Consider the following 21,500-nt stretch of genomic DNA (forward strand, 5'->3'; position numbering starts at 1 on the left):
TAAGAGTCCTGTTCTGGGGTAGGTGCTCCGCATGTGGCAGTTCCTTGTAAGGCAAACCCCATGCGATGTATATCTTCCGCTAATTCATTTCCCTGTTGGCAAACTGCATCTTCCTTGGGCAGAGCCCCTCTGCCCCAGTCTCCATGTTTGTAGTAACTCTTCCCCTGTTGGGTAGGATCTACCTTGAAGACTCTCCACATGGTCGGAAAGACCATGTGACGTATTTTTCCACTTAAATATCCCCCCCTCTCTTTGGACGAGGTGTGGTCTCCGCGGTGTCCCCCCCTTGGGAGGGACACCCCCCGACTAGACCTGGCGGACCAGTTGGATAATCCCCCTTTTTTTTTAGGGAGTGGAAAAAAAGAAGGGGAAAAGAGGCCACGACTGGGTTAGCCTGTGTCTTTCTTTTGGGTAGTCGACTTGTCCCCAAAGGGCCATTCAACACTCATAACTATGTTGGGGGAGGTTACGTGTCGACCTGGTGTGCTGGCTACGAGGCACACAGTGGTCTGCCCGTCACACACCGCCAGTTTACATAACACAGTTCAGCCAGTTGTGGCGTTTTGTATAGGGACCCCTAGTGTCACTACATTGACACAACATTGAGTGTGTGACAGATAGGGAACGTCCTGGTTACTTGCGTAACCTCAGTTCCCTGATGGAGGGAACAAGACGTTGTGTCCCTCCTGCCACAACGCTGAACTACCCGCTGGAATGGCCGGACCTTGTCTCGGCTCCTCAGCATAAAACCTGAATGAGTGGTTGCATACCAGCACCTTTTATACCTGTATGTCCGGTGGAGTGGCATGCAAATACCACTCGCCAATTTTCATTGGCCTTTTATCAAAGACCAGAGGTGTCTCGGGCTCCCAAGAGTGACCCCTAGTGTCACTACATCGACACAACGTCTCGTTCACTCCATCAGGGAACGGAGTTTCGGAAGTAACCAGGACGTTTTTTCTCAGGAATGGGACTACGATGTTTATTTTTTGCAATAACACCAGAAAAACAAAAACAAATGTCTTGTGTCTGCTGTGATCACTGATTCTGTAGGCCACTGCTTCTGTGTTTTTGGACATAAATTCATTTAATATTTGGCTTAGACATTATAAACATTATAAACAGTGTTTAAGTAATAAAAACTGCACTTTATACTCTGTGAGACTTAAGTTAAAAAGAAAGTCACTGCTAAAATTATATCCTTGTCCACTGTGAATTTTCAGTGTAGCTGTGTACAAAGCACCAGCCATTCACGATCGTGCGGATTCCCATTGAGATGATTGTATTTCACACCTGGAATTTTGCCGTGCAAAGGTATGTGTGACCATGCCTCGCATGGCAAAATTCCACGAGCATGCTCCATTTTGGGTCTTTAAAACCATAGAACTAACTGAGATGCTATAGTTAGGAATCAGGACAAGAGATAAGACAATATGCTTATTTACGTGCATTTACATTTATTAAATACATTACTATCCAGGTTTAAAATGTGCTACCTTTTCACTTCATTAACTATAAAATGCATGACCCTTACTTTTAAAAAGTAGTTGAATATTATTTAAATGACAAGAGAGACTGCATCACTACCCCTAGTATATTTGTGAGTCCTCTATGGCTCATATGTGTTTACTATGGTATTAAATGCATTAAACATTTATATATTACACTTGTTATACATTTATTATTTTTTTCAATCTGTTATGTAATTAAATATATGTGAATTACCATGTTTATGTTCATATTTTTAATATGCGAGTAAATCAAGTTTTCATTCTGCACTTGTTTTTATCCAAAGTGCATGACATTACAGTCCCCATTAAGCAACCTAAGATTAGATGCCTAGGTGAATGCAAGGACACAATGAAATTAGCTCCCAGATTAGTATTTAGTATTTATTTATTTTATTTAGTATTATTTTTTATTTTTTAAGTACCACTCACCTTTGAACAACAAATATAGCTACATAGAATAATATAGCAACATAGAGTGCATAAGAGTGTCATTTTACAAGTTTATAAACAAACCATCAAACAAACATTTGATCCCAGTACATTGTACTTATATTGATGAGTTTGAGTTGGTGGGGTTGTTGAAACATTTCATATGTCACACCAAACATGGAAATTGCCCATATTACTGTTAAGCAGCCTTTAATATATTGTCACCCAAAAGTCCGCCATCAGTTTCAATGTCTGTGAAACTCTTCAGGAATAAATATGATACAGTTGTGCTCAAAAGTTTGCATACCCTTGGAGAATAGGTAATATATGTACCATTTTTAAAGAAAACATGAGTGAGCAGGAAAAACACATTTCTTTTATTTCTTATGGGATTCATATTCAACTGTAGGTTATAACAGAATGGCACAATCATAAAACAAAACATGGCAACAAAGAAAAAAATGAAATGACCCCTGTTCAAAAGTCTGCATACCCTTAGTTCTTTATACTGTGTATTGCACCCTTTAGCATCAATGACAGTGTGCAGTCTTTTGTAATAGTTGTCTATGAGGCCCCAAATTCTTGCAAGTTGTATAGCTGCCCATTCGTCTTGGCAAAATGCCTCCAGGTCATGCAAAGTCTTTGGTCGTCTTGCATGAACCGCATGTTTGAGATCACCCCAGAGTGGCTAGATGATATTAAGGTCAGAAGACTGTGATGGCAACTCCAGAACCTTCACCTTTTTCTGCTGTAACCACTGGAGGGTCAACTTGGCCTTGTGCTTAGGGTCATTGTCATGCTGGAATGTCCAAGAACGTCCCATGCGCAGCTTTCGTGCAGAAGAATGCAAATTGTCCGCCAGTATTTTCTGATAACATGCTGCATTCATCTTGCCATCAATTTTCACAAGATTCCACATGCCTTTAGAGCTCACACACCCCCAAAACATCAGTGAGCCACCACCATGCTTCACAGTGGGGATGGTATTCTTTTCGCTATAGGCCTTGTTGACCCCTCTCCAAACATAGCGCTTATGGTTGTGAACATAAAGCTCTATTTTGGTCTCATCACTCCAAATTACAGTGTGCCAGAAGCTGTGAGGAGTGTCAAGGTGTTGTCGGCATATTGTAACCAGGCTTTTTTGTGGCACTGGCACAGTGAAGGCTTCTTTCTGGCAACTCGACCATGCAGCTCATTTTTGTTCAAGTATCGTCATATTGTGCTCCTTGAAACAACCACACCGTCTTTTTCCAGAGCAGCCTGTGTTTTTCCTGAAGTTACCTGTGGGTTTTCCTTTGTATCCTGAACAATTCTTCTGGCAGTTGTGGCTGAAATCTTTCTTGGTCTACCTGACCTTGGCTTGGTATCAAGAGATCCACGATTTTTCCACTTCTTAATAAGTGATTGAACAGTACTGACTGGCATTTTCAAGGCTTTGGATATCTTTTTATATCCTTTTCCATCTTTTTAAAGTTCCATTACCTTGTTACGCAGGTCTTTTAACAGTTCTTTTCTGCTCCCCATGGCTCAGTATCTAGCCTGCTCAGTGCATCCACATGAGAGCTAACAAACTCATTGACTATTTATACACAGACACAAATTGCAATTTAAAAAGCCACAGATGTGGGAAATTAACCTTTAATTGCCATTTAAACCTGCGTGTGTCGCCTTGTGTGTCTGTAACAAGGCCAAACATTCAAGGGTATGTAAACTTTTGATCAGGGCCATTTGGGTGATTTCTGTTATCATTATGATTTAAAAAGGAGCCAAACAACTATGTGATAATAAATGGCTTCATATGATCACTATCCTTAAATAAAAGACTAAAATTTCACAATTTCTGCCAGGGTATGCAAACTTTTGAGCACAAATATATGTCAACCATTTAAAATGTAAATTATTAATACAACAATCATTACAGTTAATTTTTCTTGAAAAAAATAAGTATTTGAATGAAAAAAATGACAACTAAAAGTCTTAGACACACAGTATGCATTTTATGTGGTTAAGTTTGCATAATATGCATTCTAGTGTTAAAGGACAAATTATTTAATGTGAATAATGGTTGGATGTATCCACCTGTATTTAATTTTCATTGTTAGTTGTTCTACATATTCATTGTTTCATGTATATTATCTGTCATGGCTTTTTTTCAACCAAATTTCCTAAATTCCTAAATTCAATCATTTATCAGTGAAGAAATTCCCCAGCATCTTTATTTGCTTCCCCAGCTAAGGCATCTTCCCCCAGATCCTCCAGCTCTCTGATCCAGTTTTCTTTACCAGCCTCCTTCATTCTGGGAATGAGAAAGTCAAGATAATGAAGAGTGAAAGCAGAGTCTGGTTTCAGTGCAATCTTAGACAAATGCTTGATGGCCATGAAGGCATCGCGCAGCAGATTCACATTTTGTTCCTCGATCTCTTTCAGATCTTTGTCAAGACTTTCCATTATAAACAAATACATATTTGACTGATTTTGTGCTTTTTCATACTGTATTTTAATATCTTCATATTCCATTGTGATCACATATTTCATGTTTTCTTTGACATGTTTGCTGTGGTGGCACTTCCTTGTGCACACAGTGTAGAAACCGTTTTTCATGACTTCACAGTTACTTGGATTAGAAACCCACCAGCAGTCATATTCATGGCAGTTTTCTTCACAGACGGTACGTGGTCACCTTCCTGTTCTTCCAAGATGCACTCTTATTGGGAACCTTTTCCTTACAAATTTGGATTTTTATAGAAAATTTTTGCACTTGTCAATATTTTCCTTGTTTTGTTTGATTGCATCCTGGAACTTAATTATTTCCACCTTTTTTTGCTCCTTCTCTTAAAATTGCATCTGCAAGTTGGGGATGGAGGATTCAAGTTCAATGCGCTCTCTTAGAAAATCTGAAGTCATCTCTAAACTTTTCCTATTCTTTACTTAGAGTTTCCTCATGTTTTCCATGCTGCTGTCCCATGCATCTCTTTGAGCATTAAGGTAGCGTGTCTCAGTTTGATGGCCTTCAGCTTTACAGTTGTTGAATAAGAAATAAACAGGTTGGCCACTGCTGTCTCTTTTGCAAGGGATTTTAATTTTATTGATCCCACTGAGGACATTTTGAGCAGGCAAACCACCAGAGTGTGTGATTAAAAAGACAATGTTGTTCACTATGTCTTTTCCAAACAGAGACAGAACTGAACTGAATACATAGTGCTGTCTGTCTGAGAGGTGGTTATCTGAGGCTTTAATTACAAAACAGACAGCATCAATCTCATTCACTCCATCTTTGCTCTGAAAAAGACTTTATAAATTTTCAGCAACTTCTATACCTTTATCCAATCCTCTGGTGTCTCCACATCCTGGAGTATCGATAATGGTGAGGGATTCTGGACTCTTTATTGAAAAGAACTCATACATGGTGATTTCAGAAGTTTGAGATTCTGATTGATCTTTGGCCTCTTCTTCTGTGATTTCATACCAAATGTTGTTGTCAAATTTGATTTCCAGTAAGTAGTTAAGCATGGTGTTTATGAGAGTGGTCTTGCCTGTGCCGTTGTCTCCCACCAGCAGAGCAATTTTGATTTGTTTACTGGTGTCTCTTATGCCATATGTCTATTTTCTGATTTTGCCATTATCATCAAGATCTTTTTCTCGCTTTGGAGGTCCCTTGTGAATAAGAATGCGATTGGTTAGTGATGTTTTGGGATTTCTGTAAAAAGTGGATTGAAGCAAATATGTCTTAGAATAGATCTAAAAAGTATTGCTACAAATAACAATAGCAAGTAATAACTGTTGAAGAGTTTATTTTCAACTGCATAATAGTGAATGTAATTAGATAGAATAAGTGATTCAGTAGGTGTTATAGAAGGTGACAAAAATACCTTTGTACTTCATAGGTACAAAAAACAACAGTTTTGTATGTATTGAGAATGTTTTAGGCCAAATTCTACTGCGCTTTTTATTGAGAAAGCTCAAGTAGTCTCAGGTTGCGGTATGCCAACAGTTCATTTACTGACCACCTGATATACAGTATATTTAATATAAAAATGTGGAAGAGCTGGCTGAATTCAGCAGGTCTAGTCTGATTGACTGGCTGCATCGGGTATTTTCATAGCAAATACATTGTAGTGTCCAAAAACAGAACTTTATAATCTTCTTTGTTCTCTATGTATTCTAATATGTATTACGTTTTGACCAACAGAAATTCTAATTACTAAGGAAACACACATTTTCCACTAATTTTTCTAACTTTTAGTTTTCTCTACAGCTGTTTGTGGAGACTAGGGCTACATTATTTGAGTTTCCATGCCCGTCGTTTTTTAGAAAAACAGATTTCAGATTTACCTGCCACTAAATGGCACATGAAAACAAAACAAAATGTGTTTGTTTTACATGTCGGTGTCATCCTGTCTAAAATGCTGGTTCTTGGTCAGAATAATCTGCAAAGTGGAAACAGTGCCTTCATTCTGGGCAATTTGCAATTTTATCCACTAGATGGGGTCATAAAGCAAGAAGGAGCACCCTCAGACAATGGCAGTGGAGAGGTGCTCTTAGTAAAATGGATGTGTATGTTTACTGACACTTAGAGGGGCATACATGAACATCACGCAAAAAAAACAACAACAACAAAAAAAAAAAAAAACACACACACACAACAGTTCATTATATATATATTTTTTGCTAACTGCTAAACTTTTTAACAGAAATAAAAATGATGTACACTCATATGAGACCAAGACTCATATTATACAAGTCTTATAAGTCAGAAGTCATACTGTATGTTGTTGGGCGGACATTCATTAGTGCCGCCATGTTGAGATCATGTGACCAACCGAATATTCACTTCACCTTAATTATCCTTTGCAGTTTGACACTTTCACTCATGAAATAAATAATCGTGGCTGACTGTGAATACAATAACAGGCGCCGATCTCGTGGGTACTTGGGCGCTCGAGCACCCACGGATATTCCCCAATAATTTTCTTCATAGGCATTTAAAAAATATATTTAATAAATCTTTCTCAGCCTTGACCCAAACCAGAAAGCTCTATTATTAATTAACGACATTATAAAAAAGCGATTGGTAACTGGGAACTTCTCTGGACCTCACTTAGGGATGGCGGTTCCAGCGGGAGATCTGGACCCGGAGGGATTTTAGGAGACACAACTGCAGACTGAACTCTTTATTAATGAATTCATCAAGTGCACCACCACACAGAGAAAAAAAACTTTGTAATTAAGCAGGCTGAGCATGCACAATCTTATATTCCTTCTTATTACTTATGATAAAAAATGTTTTATAGTTAATGGCCATTTGTTGTGTGCATAGAAGAACATTTGCACCTACCTCAATTAGACTTTTAAATAAGACTACTTGAGACTTGTATTCATGGTTTTATTGCTTTTATTTAGTAATGTTGCTGTACTATGATATTGTTGCTATTTAATAATTGTGTGTATGCTAAAGTTTTGTGTGTTTTCTGGCTGTGGTGTATGTAGTCCAAAAAAAAAAAACCCTTAGGGCACAATAAAGTATCCTCATACTCATAATTCCAGGATTTAGTCTGATAAGATTTCCATTTGTTTGCTTTTTATTTTATATGTAATTAATTGAAATGCAAATGTGTTTAATATAATTTATAAATTTGCTTCTATATGCAATTGATGCTCAATTAACCACTGACTTTCTGAGTTGAATTGCAATTAAAAAAGAGAAAATAATTTGACCCGCTTTAGAAAGAGGTAACATAAATGTAAAACTCACCTGGGATCCATAACGACTTCTGCATGAATCTGTGAACTGCACAGAAGACCTTCACAATGTCTGTAATCTGCTTACAACACAATAATACATACTCTTTTATTTTTTTAAACATATGTACACAAAATACATTAAAACAACAACATGTTGAGAGAACATTGGTAAATAGTAAATATTCTTACCAGTATGTCTGTTCTCCTTGAGTAAGAGTGAGTTACAATCAGCCATATATATATACATACACCAACAGCCAGGCATATTAGTCCCCTCCCGACCACATGTGTGTTATCTAAAATCTGAACAGGCAATAATCTTAAAAAAATTTTTTTTAAAAACACAGGAGACAACACAATTGTATATGTGCATGTTTTCAGTAATGTGCAGTTGAACTGAAAAAAGTCTGACAGTCTGGTTAAACATAAAGCCAAGTGGAATAATTAATTTCCAATGGATTATTAAAAAACATATCAGTCAAAAAATATAGGTCTCAATAAATAGAAAGGGTGAATACATAGTTCCTGATGGCTTCCCAAAACTTAGCAAAAGGAAGATATGACCACCACTCTTTTCAAGAAGTGCCCTGGAACTTCCATTGACCATATGAGTCACAACCATGAGTCATTTTCACAAATACAGCCTTTTCCTTTTGATGTAAGACAGAGATAATTCAGTTACTCGGCAGTCCAAAAATGTCTTAAAATTGGACAGATAGTGAAATTATTCTATTTAGTCAGAGGATAAAAAGAATATTTGATATTTTAATGCAGACTTTAGAGGAAATCTTGTAGTGCAGGTTTTCTCAACCACTGGGTCGTGACCCAAAAGTGGGTTGCCAATCTTTGTCTGCTGGGTTGCGAGCTCTCTTCTGTCATGATTACCAGTTAGAAGGATAGAACTGTACATTTGCCATGTTTGGGGCAACAGTGACATCTATTGTCGAATCGTGTTAATATCTCCAGGTTTATGTAAACGACTGTTAGTAAGAGGCTGCATTTATCTGATGTTAATTATTAGCTGTCCAATCACAATAATCCATCAATACTATGAATCATTCTTTTTCAACAAGATCTCTTTATGTTGCGTTAGCTCCATGCATTACCGTGCTTAGTCTGAATGCAATCCAATCTCTGAACATCATAATTTCAGAACGGCAGACTCAAATAGGGTTGCCACACGTCCTGTAAAATACGGAATCATCCCGTATTTAAAGATGAAATGATGTGTCACCATGAAATCGTTCAAGATAATTAATTTAACATTGAAATTCGTTGGAAATTGTGCCTATGGTGGGTAAGTGACTGTCTGAAAAGTCCTCACATTGTGCTAAAACGTGGTGGGTGAGACTCAGAACAGTGAAGCAACAACATCAACAACAGCGCTCCCGCACATCCGTGTTTGTTTACAAGGGGTGCGTTTCCACTTGTGTTTGTGATCGGATCGAGTTGACAGCTGGAGTGATCCTCAGTCATTTCGTTTTTTAGGCCTTTAAGACCTTTTCCAGCAGCAACCTTACTTTTTCCCCCGGAGGCTGTGGTGGAATCTTGCCTTAAGCTGGCGTCTCACTTGTTTTGGCCGAGGGTGTCACACGTGCAGACTGTTTTGCTGAGATCTTGATCTCTTCAGTCGGAGGTGTGACACTTGCCGATACAAAATGGTGGAGGAGTGACAAACATACTGACTCATTGCAACTCTCTCTCTGATTCACTGTCATGTGGAGTTTGTCGAAATAAAAACAGGAGTACCGTGTGAGCATAAACAATTGTAAAAGAGTGATTTTGGAAGAGATTCATGTAGAAGCCTTACCTTGTGAAAGTGTCTGATGGTGCATTTATAACCTCGATGGTTCCGTTGAAAGTGTATGTCCATAAGCAGCTTTTAGGGAGTAAATAAATTACATTAGATAAAAACAGACTGTTGTGCATCAGCTTTCTGATTTCATTAGTCATTTTTATAGGGACCAATGCAGGAAAAAAAAACTCTTATTGACAGAATCCATATGGATTGCAACAAGTGTTTGTGATGATATGCAGCTGAGTGTGATTGCAAATTAAAAGTTCATTTCAGATTGACGTTATGTCAGTTCTTCAGTAAAAGAAGAAGCTCATTGATCACTTGATGAGAACACAAGGTCTGCCTCAGAGCTATTTGTTTCTGTCATGTTGGATCCTTTCTTCCATTGCTGGAACCATTAACTCAGCAGGGAGTCCCGACAGTCAAGTAATTAACCACTTCAGTGTGGCTTAAACTATTTCAACTGATTTTACAGATACACGCTGATGATTGACTCTCAGGTGAAATTGACAGCCTACATTCGTGATTGACATACAGTTTCTATGAATGCGCATGCAGACATACTGCCGCTCTCGTGAAACCTCAGATATTCTTTGTTTTTATTTCATTCATTACATCCTTTTGCAGTTAATTTCCCTCTCTAACTGTGCTGTGCTTCAGCAATACAGAGAGCTATCGTAAATACACTGTAAAGTGGACACCTCACAATTCATGCACATGTGATAGGCTATTGATAAATATATACTTTTGATGATGAAATCATAATGCGGGCCACAAGAGATGGCTAGAGGGCCGCATGTGTCCCGCATCCTGTGTGTTGAGTAGTGCTGGTATATTGTGTGTTATTTGGGACAAAGCTTCAGCCTTGCCAGAAAATGGTGAGACAGTGGTTGCTTACTTCACATTTGTACCGTAATTTACAAGCTAGTGTACCAGTGAGAATGATATGCAGTGTTGTTTATATTGCTGTAGAGCTGAGGAGGGTGGAGCCGGGCTGGAATGAGACACACCCGGTCCCCAATATAACAAAAAATAAATAAAAATACAAATCTGAGCCGCGCACAATAAACAGAGACTGCCACACTGCCATCTGATTTAAACTTGAGATCACACTGTGCACATTTTCATATTCATAAATTCATAAAGTTTACAATTTAATCATATTGGCTTAGACTCACCAGGCGTTGTCATTTTATAAATGTTTATTTAAAATATTGCCCTATCCAAATATTTCCTCTATTAATCATTTTGAAGTCATTATTCGTGCCTTTCCGAATAAGGAATTTGGCTTTGGGCACATCCCTAAATGAAGTGACATCTGGGTGTTCTGGGTGTATTTCAAGTCTACCGAAGCCATACAATTGCTTTGTGTGAAGTACAGACCCAAATTTATGTCTCTTATTCAGTGATCACAGTCCTCAGGCATAAAGTGTAACATTACATATTGCTGTTAAACACACAGCAGTAGTTATAACCTATAATATGTGTCAAAATGTCAAATTGATTGATTTATGACATGTGATTTATGACCACCTGTCACCCATGATTGACAGGTAGAAGATAGTCTGGACATGTTAAAGAACATGTTTGGACATGTTCTTCCTGGGATGTATTGGCCAGTCATTGGATGTCAATGATTGTTTATGGTGTGTTTATGTTAATGATGTCTTACCTCTCACCATTGTTCCTTCCTGGTATGCTTTTCACACCTACATCACTACCTACATCCTGAATTTGTTGTTTAAATAATGGTTTAAGATGCCATAGTTAAAACACAGAAGACACTCTGCAACTTTCTGCAACAATGGCTGCTCCGAGAACTCCTAAAACCCCTAGAAGAGTGATGTGTATTTCACCAACAAGAGGGCCTGTTGAAATGAGAGAGGAACTGACTTTTGTGGCAAGGAAAAATGTTGAGTGTTAACAAAATGTTAGCTTGACAAAGTTTCTTCATTAAGATGTCGATTTTGTGAAACGTGATTCCTATCTGTCACTCACATGACGTTGGGTCGATGTAGTGACACTAGGGGTCACTCTTGGGAGCTCCAAACACCTCTGATCTTTGAGAGAAGGCCAGTGAGTATTGGCGAGTGGAATTTGCATGCCACTCACATACGGATATAAAAGGAGCTGGCTGGCAACCACTCATTCAGATTTTTTCTTCGGAGCCGAGAGGTTGATTCACATGCAGCTGAACTTCACTGCTGGTCCATTCACCTCTTTAGAAGTGTATGCTGTTGGATATTCGGCGCATTTCAGCGTCTTTCTCTCCCTCTGCGCAATCAGTGCAGAGTATGCCCCTGGGCGCTTCGACAGCCTCTAAAAGCGTATATATATTCTGAGAAATAAGAGTATATTTTCCTCTAAAAGAGCATGCAATGACAGACAGCGTCTTTTTAAAGATGCCTTTCCATCTTTGTGTAATTCCTGGGTGCGGTTGATATCTCTCCACCTTCGACAGCCACGGTCGCTGCCTCACATGTTGGGCTGGAGTGGAACCCTCCACCTGTCCCTGAGCCCTCGCGGCTTGACGATTGGTTCCTGGGTTCGGGGTGCCGCTCACGGCCACCCCCCCCCCCCCTCCCGGTCCCTTTCTTCCTGGAGGTGCATGACAAACTGACGAGGTCATGGGGGGCACCTTTTTCTGTCCGAACCCGACTTCCCAGTTCGTCAGATTTCACTACCCTCGATGGCGGGGCGGATATACAGAGATTCCTTGGACAGACCTTGCATTTCTGTGGGCAGGGGTTCCCCTACAGCAAGTGTCCAGGCTTGTCGTGGTCACGAAAGATGCCTCCAAGCTAGGCTGGGGTGCCGTGTGCAACGGGCATGCAGCCACCGGTTCCTGGACAGGACCGCGACTGTGTTGGCATATCAACTGCCTCGAGTTGCTGGCAGTACTGCTCACCCTGCAGAGGCTTTTGCCATTGATCCAGGGCAAGCACATATTAGTCCGGATGGACAACACAGCGACGGTAGCGTATATAAACCGCCTAGGGGGCTTACGCTCAAGTCACATTTCGCAACTCGCCCGCCATCTCCTCCTCAGGAGTCAGCAATGACTGAGGTCACTGCAGGCCACTCACATCCCGGGCAGCCTCAACGCCACAGCGGACGCACTGTTGCAATAGGCGACGCTCAGCCGAGAGTGGAGACTCCACCCCCAGGTGGTCCAGCTGATTTGGAGTCGATTCGGCAAAGCACAGGTGGACCTGTTTGCTTCCCGGGAATCCTCCCATTGTGCAAGGTCAAAGAGGGCAAGGAACAAGTCACCCTTGTGCCACCATACTGGCCCACCCAGACTTGGTTCTCAGACCTCACGCTCCTCGTGACAGCACCTCCCTGGCAAATTCACCTGAGGGAGGACCTAAGTGGCCTGCCACCGGCAGTGGTAGACATGATCACTCAGGCCAGGGATTGCTCTATGAGGCAGCGTTATGCCCTGAAGTGGTGTTTGTTTGTGAGTTGGTGTTCTTCCCAAGGTGAAGACCCCCAGAGATGTGCAGTCGGGTCAGTGCTTTCCTTCCTGCAGGAGAGGCTGGAGGGGCGGCTGTCCCCCTCCACCTTGAAGGTGTATGTGGCCACCATAGTGGCACACCACAACGCAGTGGAGGGTAAGTTCCTAGGGAAACACGACCTGATCATCAGGTTCCTCAGAGGCACCCAGAGGCTGAATCCTCCTAGGCCACGCCTCTTCCCCTCATGGGATCTCTCCATGGTCCTCCTGGGCCTTCGGAGAGCCCTGTTTGAGCCTCTAGAGTCAGTCGAGCTGAAAGCCCTCTCCTTGAAGGCGGTCCTCCTGACTGCGCTCACCTCCATCAAGAGGGTTGGGGACCTGCAGGCGTTCTCTGTCAGTGATACTTGCCTGGAGTTTGGTCTCGTAGACTCCCTGACCGGGCTATGTGCCCAAGGTTCCCACGACCCCCTACAGGGATCAGGTGGTGAGCCTGCAAGCCCTGCCCCGGGAGGAGGCAGATCCAGCCCTGTCGTTGCTGTGTCCGGTGCGTGCTTTGTGCATCTACTTGGATCACACACAGAGCTTTAGACGCTCTGAGAAGCTCTTTGTCTGCTTCGGCAGACAGCGGAAAGGGAAGGCTGTCTCTAAATAGAGGTTTGCCCACTTGATTGAGGATGCCATCACTCTGGCATACCAGGTCCAGGCCGTGCCCACCCCTTTGGGTATACGAGCATACTCTACAAGGAGTGTGGCATCCTTATGGGCACTGGCCAATAGCACCTCTCTAGCAGACATCTACAGAGCAGCAGGCTGGGCAACACCCAATACCTTTGCGAGATTTTACTATCTCCGAGTTGAACCGGTTTCGTCTCGTGTTTGGTCAGGTATGAACAGGTAAGTTTGGGAATACTGAACAGCTGGCCGGGTGTATCGCTTGCGTATAGCGCCTTTCCCCTCCATGAGGCGAAGACGTGCGGTCTTCTCCCATGTGAGTTCACGAACCTGTGAACCCTGGATGTCCTTCCTCCCTAGCCCTGTGGCTCGCGAATTCAGCAGAGGAATTCGCAGCGGGACCCAGTACGTTTGCTAATATGCCCTGTACTGGGATAGGTGCTCCACATGTGCCGGTTACTCCGGAAACCCCCTGTGATGTATTTTCCGCGGTACGGTTTCCCTGTCGGCAGACCCGCATCTCCCTTGGGCAGAGCTCTCTCTGCCCCTGGTCGCTGTGTTTGTAGAGCTCCTCCCCTTCGAGGCAGGACCTACCATCGCACCTCTTCCATGTGCGGCTGGTGAGCCCACGTGATGTATTGCCACATGTTACCTCCTCGTTGGGCAAGATGTGGTCTCCGCGGGGTCTTTTCCCCCTGAAAGAATACAAGTTGACTGCCCAAAAAATGGGGACCGGCTGCCCCAGTCTTCTCTTTCTTCTCCCCAAAAGGAAAAATCATTCAGCTGGGGGCCATATAGCATCCGGGGGGGTGTCACTCCCAAGGGGAAGACACTGTGGAGACCACACCCTGCTCGAGGGGGAGGAAATTGTGTGGAAATATGTCACATGGTCTTCGTCACATGCCAGATGGTGCCCCGTCCCTGAGAAAGAAGGTCCTTCCTTAGGGGAATTCGCCGGGGGGGCTGTCGTGAGGAGCGTGAGGTCCGAGAACCAAGTCTGGGTGGGCCAGTAAGGTGCTACTAGGATGATCTGCTCCTCGTCCTCCCTGACCTTGCACAGCGTCTGTGCAAGTAGGCTCACTGGGGGGAACGCATACTTGTGTAGCCCCCGGGGCCAGCTGTGTGCCAGCGCATCTGTGCCGAGGGGAGCCTCAGTCAGGGCATACCAGAGCAGGCAGTGGGAGGATTCCCGGGAAGCGAACAGGTCTAGCTGTGCTTGACCGAATCGACTCCAAATCAGCTAGACCACCTGGGGGTCCACTCTCCCCTGAGTATGATCTGCCGTGACAGTGTGTCCGTCGCCCGGGATGTGAGTAGCTCGCAACGACTTGAGTTGTTGCTGACTCCAGAGGAGGAGACGGCAGGCGAGTTGCAACATGCGACAAGAGTGCACGCCGCCTTGGCGGTTGATGTACGCTACCATTGCCATGTTGTCCATCCAGACCAACACGTGCTTGTCCTGGATCAATGGCCGAAGCCTCCGCAGGGTAAGCAATACTGCCAGCAACTCGAGGTGACTGCGCGCCCATTGCACACGGCACCCCAGCCATGCTTGGAGGCATCTGTCGTAACCACGATGCAAGGGAACCCCTGCCCGCAGAAATGCAAGGTCTGTCCAAGGGCTGAACAGGCGGCGGCAGTTCGGTGTGATGGCCACGCGATGTGCCCCACGGCACGATGCCCATCTCGAGACTCGAGTCTGAAGCCAGCGTTGAAGCGGTCTCATATGTATCAACCCTAGCGGTGTGACTGCCGCCGAGGATGCCATATGACCCAGGAGCCTCTGAAATTGTTTCAGTGGGACCGCCGTTCTCCGCCTGAACGCCTTCAGACAGTTCAGCACCGACTGCACGCACTCACTCGTGAGGCGCACCATCATAGAGACTAACTCCATGCCGAGAAAAGAGATGCTCTGTACCAGGGACAGCTTGCTCTTTTCCCAGTTGACCTGAAGCCAAAGGTAATGCTCCTGGACAACCAGGGTGGACATCGCCTGCCCGAGAGACCGCGCCATGACCTTTTGTCATCCGGAGGGTGAGATCGGTTGCCGAGCGCAGCTCCTGCATCAATCCCGGGTCAGAACTACCCTCGTGCAGTTCTCTCAGCGCATTGGCTTGGTGCACTTGCAGGAGAGCCATGGCATGCAGGGCGGAGGCGGCCTGTCCAGCAGCACCATAGGCCTTAGTCGCCAGTGATGATGTAAGCCTACAGGCCCTGGACGGGAGTCTCGGACAGTTCCGCCAAGTGGATAACGCAGTTGCGATGCACTTGTGCCCGAGAAACTGTCCGAGTACCCTCAGGCAGCCCCACTGTCGAGGGTACTGAGAGTGGAAGAGCCCACAAATCGGGTCCGGGCAGTGAAAGGTGCCTGCCACGAACTCGTGAGCTCATCATGCACCTCCCGGAAGAAAGGAACCATGGCAGGGCGCGGCCATGAGCGGCGCTCTGAGCCCAGGAACCAATTGTCGAGCCGCAAGTGTTCGGGGGAGTGGAGGGTTCCACTCCAACCCGACGCACACAGCCGCCCGGGCAAGCATGGCCGCCAGTTCTGTGTCAGCCTGCGACTGGGCGACCGCACCCGAGGGTGGGAGCCCAGTCGAGTCCTCAGCGTCAGACTGGACGAGCCTGCTCTATGATGCTGCGATCGAGAGCTCATCCACTTCGCGAGTGCCGAATGAGATCGCAAACTCACTGTGAGGCGAGCCGGCAGTCTCATCCCAGAACTCAACTGGGGCAAACGAGCATGCTTTGGAATGGGAGGTCCGTGGGGGGTTTCCCGGTGGAGAAGCTCCCATTGCTGTCCCCAAATCACCCCCAGTGCTAACCGACATGACCTCAAACCCGTAGGTAGTAGGACTACGGCGGGGAGCCGCCGGGGTGGCTTTCCCGCTGAGGAAGGAAAGCCGCGACCGCAACGTTGCCATGGTCATGTTCTCGCAGTGAGGACATGACCCCTCCATGAACGCCGTCTCCGCGTGAGCAGCGCCCAAGCACGTGAGACAGTGATCATGGCTGTCGGAAGCGGAGAGATATGACCGCAACCAGGAATTAAACACAAATGGAAAGGCATCTTTAAAAAGACTCTCTCCATGAGTGCCACTCTTTAGAAGGGAAATATACTCTTTTAGAGGAAGAATATACTCTTTTAGGCTGCTGAAGCACCAAGGGGCGTTCTCTGCACTCCACCAGTGCAAGAGGGGGAAAGCCGCAGTAATGCGCCGTAAATCCAACAGCTTTTCGAGGTGAATGGATCGGCAGAGTAATTCAGCTCGCTGAACACAACCGTTCGGCTCCGAAGAGAAAATCTGAATGAGTGGTAGCAAGCTGGCTCCTTTTATACCCTTATGTCCGGGGGAGTGGCATGTAAATTCCACTTGCCAATTCCCATTGGCCTTTTCTCAAAGATCACAGGTGTTTGGGGCTGCCAAGGGCGACCCCTAGTGTCACTACATTGACACCACGTTGAGTGAGTGACAGATAGGGAACTCTCCGTTTTTACAAACTATACGTGAAAACACTTTCTACTTTAGAGACCTATTTTAGTCTATTTATTTATTGAACTTCTCTTGCTGATGTAAATTTGACACACCAGCTTATTAAAGACATGCATGTATCCATGATTAGTAATAAAATACATGTTAACAGAAACATATACCAGAGAAAACCAATGAACAATGTTTTAAAACAGTTTAATAACATTTTGCTTTGAAGAAAAAAAGAGGGGAAAAAAGACAATAAAACTTTTCTAAAAACCTTTCTCTTCCTTTTTTCACACATTTGGTTGTCACAGTGTTTTTTCAGTGAAAGGAAATCATAAAAGCACCATCTTGTTTTCCTGAACAGGATCACACAAGACCTCGTCTGGTCTGATCAAGGTGTGAACAGGGGGTATGTGCCTAACTTGAAACCCCTCCCACCCCAGGCCTCTGAGTGCCCGTAAGAACTCATTATCGCTTGGAAGCTCTTGTGAAAGGACTTTGATCAGAAAAATGTAAGATTCTTGGTGCTAAAGATACATTTTAAATTTAATGCATGATATTTTATTTAAAATAGTGTTTGTTGAAATAAAAATGTTAAACATATTTTGTTAAACCTTTTTGTTTATTATTTTTAAAGTGTCTATGTTAGTGATGTGCTTGACAACTTAATACATTTTGTTAAAAATGTCTCCTCTGTTAAAAGTAAAAATACAAGATAATTTGTGTTAAAGCTACATTTAAAAAGAAACAAGATGCTTTATTGTGTTTAAGTGCCATAACGTAACACAAAACTTTTATTTGTTCATATTTAAAGCAGATGTGAGTTTTGCTGCATAACAGTAATCTTTGTTTTAGAACCACATTTTATCTCACTGTTAAAGTAAAAAAAAAGCTTTTGTATTAAAGATACAGCTAGAAATATATGAAAATGGAATATTGTGTTGCAGTAACACAAACCAGTTTGGTAAAACACTGGAATGCTAAACCTTTTATTTTTTAAACCTTTTGTTCATCATCTTTAAAGTGACAACATTAGAGATGTGCTTCACAATCTATTACCTGTTGTTTAAAAATCTAATTTTTTTCTCTATTGTTAAAAATAAAAATCTAAGACTATTTGTGTTAAAGCTACATCTACAATTAAATGAAATGCATTACTGTGTTATAGTAACATAACGCTGTTTGGTTACATAACGTTATGTTAGACTTTATTTTTGTTAAACCATTTGTTCGTTATCTTTAAAGTAACTGAGTTTGCTGCACAACGTTCACCTTTTTTGTTTCGGAAACACATTTTATCCTCTTTGTTAAAAGTAAAAATGAACAAACTTAAAAGATTTGTTAAAGATACAGCTAGAATTATACAAAATCGTTGTTGACGTAACACAAACCTGTTTACTAAAATACTGTAATGCTTAGTGAATATGTGGATTAGTTTGCAACACATCCTTTACTTATCGTTTTAGAAAGATACTTTCTAATCTTTGATAAATGTAAAAATGTAAAAACTTTTGTGTTAAAGACAAGACTAAAATTAAACGAAAGACATTATTGTGTTTTAGTAACATAACCCTGCTTGTTAAACTAATGATAAACTTTATCTAGGTTAAACCATTCATTCACTATCTTTAAAAGTGAAAATCTGAATGAGTTTGCTTCACAGCCAATATCCATTGTTTTAGAAACACGTATTCTCCTCTTTGTTAAAAGAAAAAATGTAAGACATTTTTTGTTAGAGCTATAGCTAAAATTAAATTAAATACATTATTGTGTTTTAGTAAAATAAACCTGTTTCTTAAACTAATGCCAAACATTAGCTTTGTTAAACCATTTATTCATCATTTTAAAGTGAATATCTAAGCAGATTTGTGGCACATCTTGTATGTATTGTTTTAGAAAGACACTTTCTTATCTTTGTTAAAAGTAAAACGTGTAAGGCACTTTTCTGTTAAAGCTACAGCTAAAATTAAATGAAACGCAATGTTGCGTTTTAGTAACAACCCTGTTTGTTAAGCTAATGTTAAACTTTGTCTTTCTTAACCCATTTGTTCATCTTCTGTTTAGTGACTATGAAAGTACATTTTGTTGCACATCATCACATTTTGTTACACTGTATGCTCGAGAGAGCGACAGCAAATAATGTATGCCTACCTTGCAGAACACCTCTGTTGACAGCGCTGCTCTGATCCATAGGTCTATTATTATTAATTAACAGACCAGACACTACAATTAATATAAAATAGTCACATAACATCTACACACTTCAAATAACAAATATATAAATACAAGAAAATTATATTTATGTAAACTTACACAGTTGATCAATGCAGTCCAAGTTTTCGCGGTCATCGACATGTCCTGAATTGCATACACACAAGATTTTTCAAAAGCCTGTTAAACATCAAGTTACAAACTGTAAGTTTTTCTTGTAAATTTCAAATATTTTATAAATAAATCAATTGTACAAACAACACATACTTTTGAAAATAAATGCCATTTTAAAAGAGTAATGTTATGCTTTAAACAACCCAAGTAGTGGTCTTGCTCATAAACCTCAATGCGAACGCCGCTACAGTGATCATAGGAAACAAAATACAAACCACGATCTATTTAAAATGGGTGGAGTTGTGGTGGGGAGGTGTACCCAAATTATCTGCATGAAAAACACATTTACACACCAAATGGTAATTAGTTTTTTACTATGGCCTAAAATAAACTCTTTTTAGATTGACTACCAATTAATACACATGTATAAACATCGTAAAAATGTTTTAGTATAGGAAATAGCTATTACCTAATACCAAATAAACAATTTAACTACTTACAGATGTTGGGCCTCATGTATTCAGATAGAAGACAAAGGCAGGCCTAACACAGTTGTAAAAACCTAACTCAAGCCCCCACATTCCAAGTCGTAAATTATACTGATAAAAATCGCGCCAAAATCAAACAAAGGGAGTCCAAAACAGACTACAAATCCCATGAAGCCTTGCTCACTAAAGGATCGAACTCTCAACTCCTATTGGATGAGGCACACAACAGAATGCACCTCAAACCATGACATCATAAGGAGATGAAATACCTCTGAAATGCTTTCGGGATGTGCTTCCAGCAACTTTGCTTGCAGTGTGTGGACACAGTTCATCACTGCTCTCATGTGCAACCTCGTGGCACAAGGAAGTAACGTCCGACTTGAAACTGTAGCCATATAATCTCCATCTTGCTGGACGAGTTGAGATTACTCTGTGTTCAACCGAACACTCTAACGGATCCGAAGGAGACCGCTGAGCAATTCGCATCTTCATCTGTTTGCCTACAGAAGTGAAGAGATTAAAGATTTCTCTTCCATCTTCAATCAAGTCGACATTTCTGAGTTCTCCGCCAGCCCGCCGACAATCAACAGCCGTACCGCCCGCCGACAGAGCGAGGAAACGGCCTCCCGTCATCACCCGAGCCTCAAGGAACTGGGTCAGAGTTAAAGGATGGAGTAAAACACATTCTACCTGTGTCCTCATGTGATTCAAGTAAGAGGTTTACGTCTGGGCAGAGATAGAATATTATAGTGTGTTATTCTTGTGTTTCAAGGTTTTTGCTTGTACAGTTTACGGACTGCCATGTCCGCTCATTATTAATACTCAGGGTATTAATTATCACGATTTTGTTTTGCTGTATTTTGGTCCAACCAAATTGGACTGTTGTGCAATTTCGCCATCGCGGGTGAGACAGGCAAACTGAGTTCATCCATCAAATAGTCAAAGTACACGGGACTGTTTACGAGCCGTCCACCGCATCTCTGAGCGATGAACTAACAGCTGCTTTCCCTACCACTATCGCGAAATCAGCTTTAGGGCTGTCACTTCTCTCTCTCTCTCGTACTAACCACACACACACACGCACGCACGCGACCCCTCACAAACATTCTGGCACACATTTTGGCTCGTAGATAGCTTAAATGCTAAAGCCCAGCTTTGTCCCTAAGCTATCGTACAAGTGGATACACGCGGTAACTGGTAGACTCCATTGACTGGTTTCTCCCCGCCCCCATTCGCGGTCATATTCCCTGGCCGGAAGTCTTGCGTGACATACTCTCCACGAGAGTCACGTCCGCCATTTTGTGCGCGTCCCTCCTTACACACACACACACTGTCACACACACACCTTATGTGTTATAGGATTATTTTTATTTCCATATCTAATCATATCACTGTTTAGTTTGTAGTTGTAAGTCGGAAGTTTATTGACTGCATTGTATTAATTATTAATTGATATTACTGCATAAATAAACTTTGTTTATATTACAAAGAGAAGTGTTTTGATTTGGTCTGCATACGCCTGTGTCATGCTGACAGGATGTCAGTGCTCGGATTCAAACCTTCATTCATTGTTTTTTTTCCCGAAAAATCGATATTCTT

General features: G+C 42.3%; 1 pseudogene; it reads right to left on the reverse strand.

The window, feature by feature from the left end:
• Nucleotides 1–4,130: 4,130 nt before the first annotated feature.
• LOC127422109 (uncharacterized) lies at nucleotides 4,131–7,703 on the reverse strand (annotated as a pseudogene).
• Nucleotides 7,704–21,500: the final 13,797 nt, after the last annotated feature.

The sequence above is a fragment of the Myxocyprinus asiaticus genome, chromosome 31 (assembly GCF_019703515.2).
Source record: "Myxocyprinus asiaticus isolate MX2 ecotype Aquarium Trade chromosome 31, UBuf_Myxa_2, whole genome shotgun sequence".
Lineage (NCBI taxonomy): Eukaryota > Metazoa > Chordata > Actinopteri > Cypriniformes > Catostomidae > Myxocyprinus > Myxocyprinus asiaticus.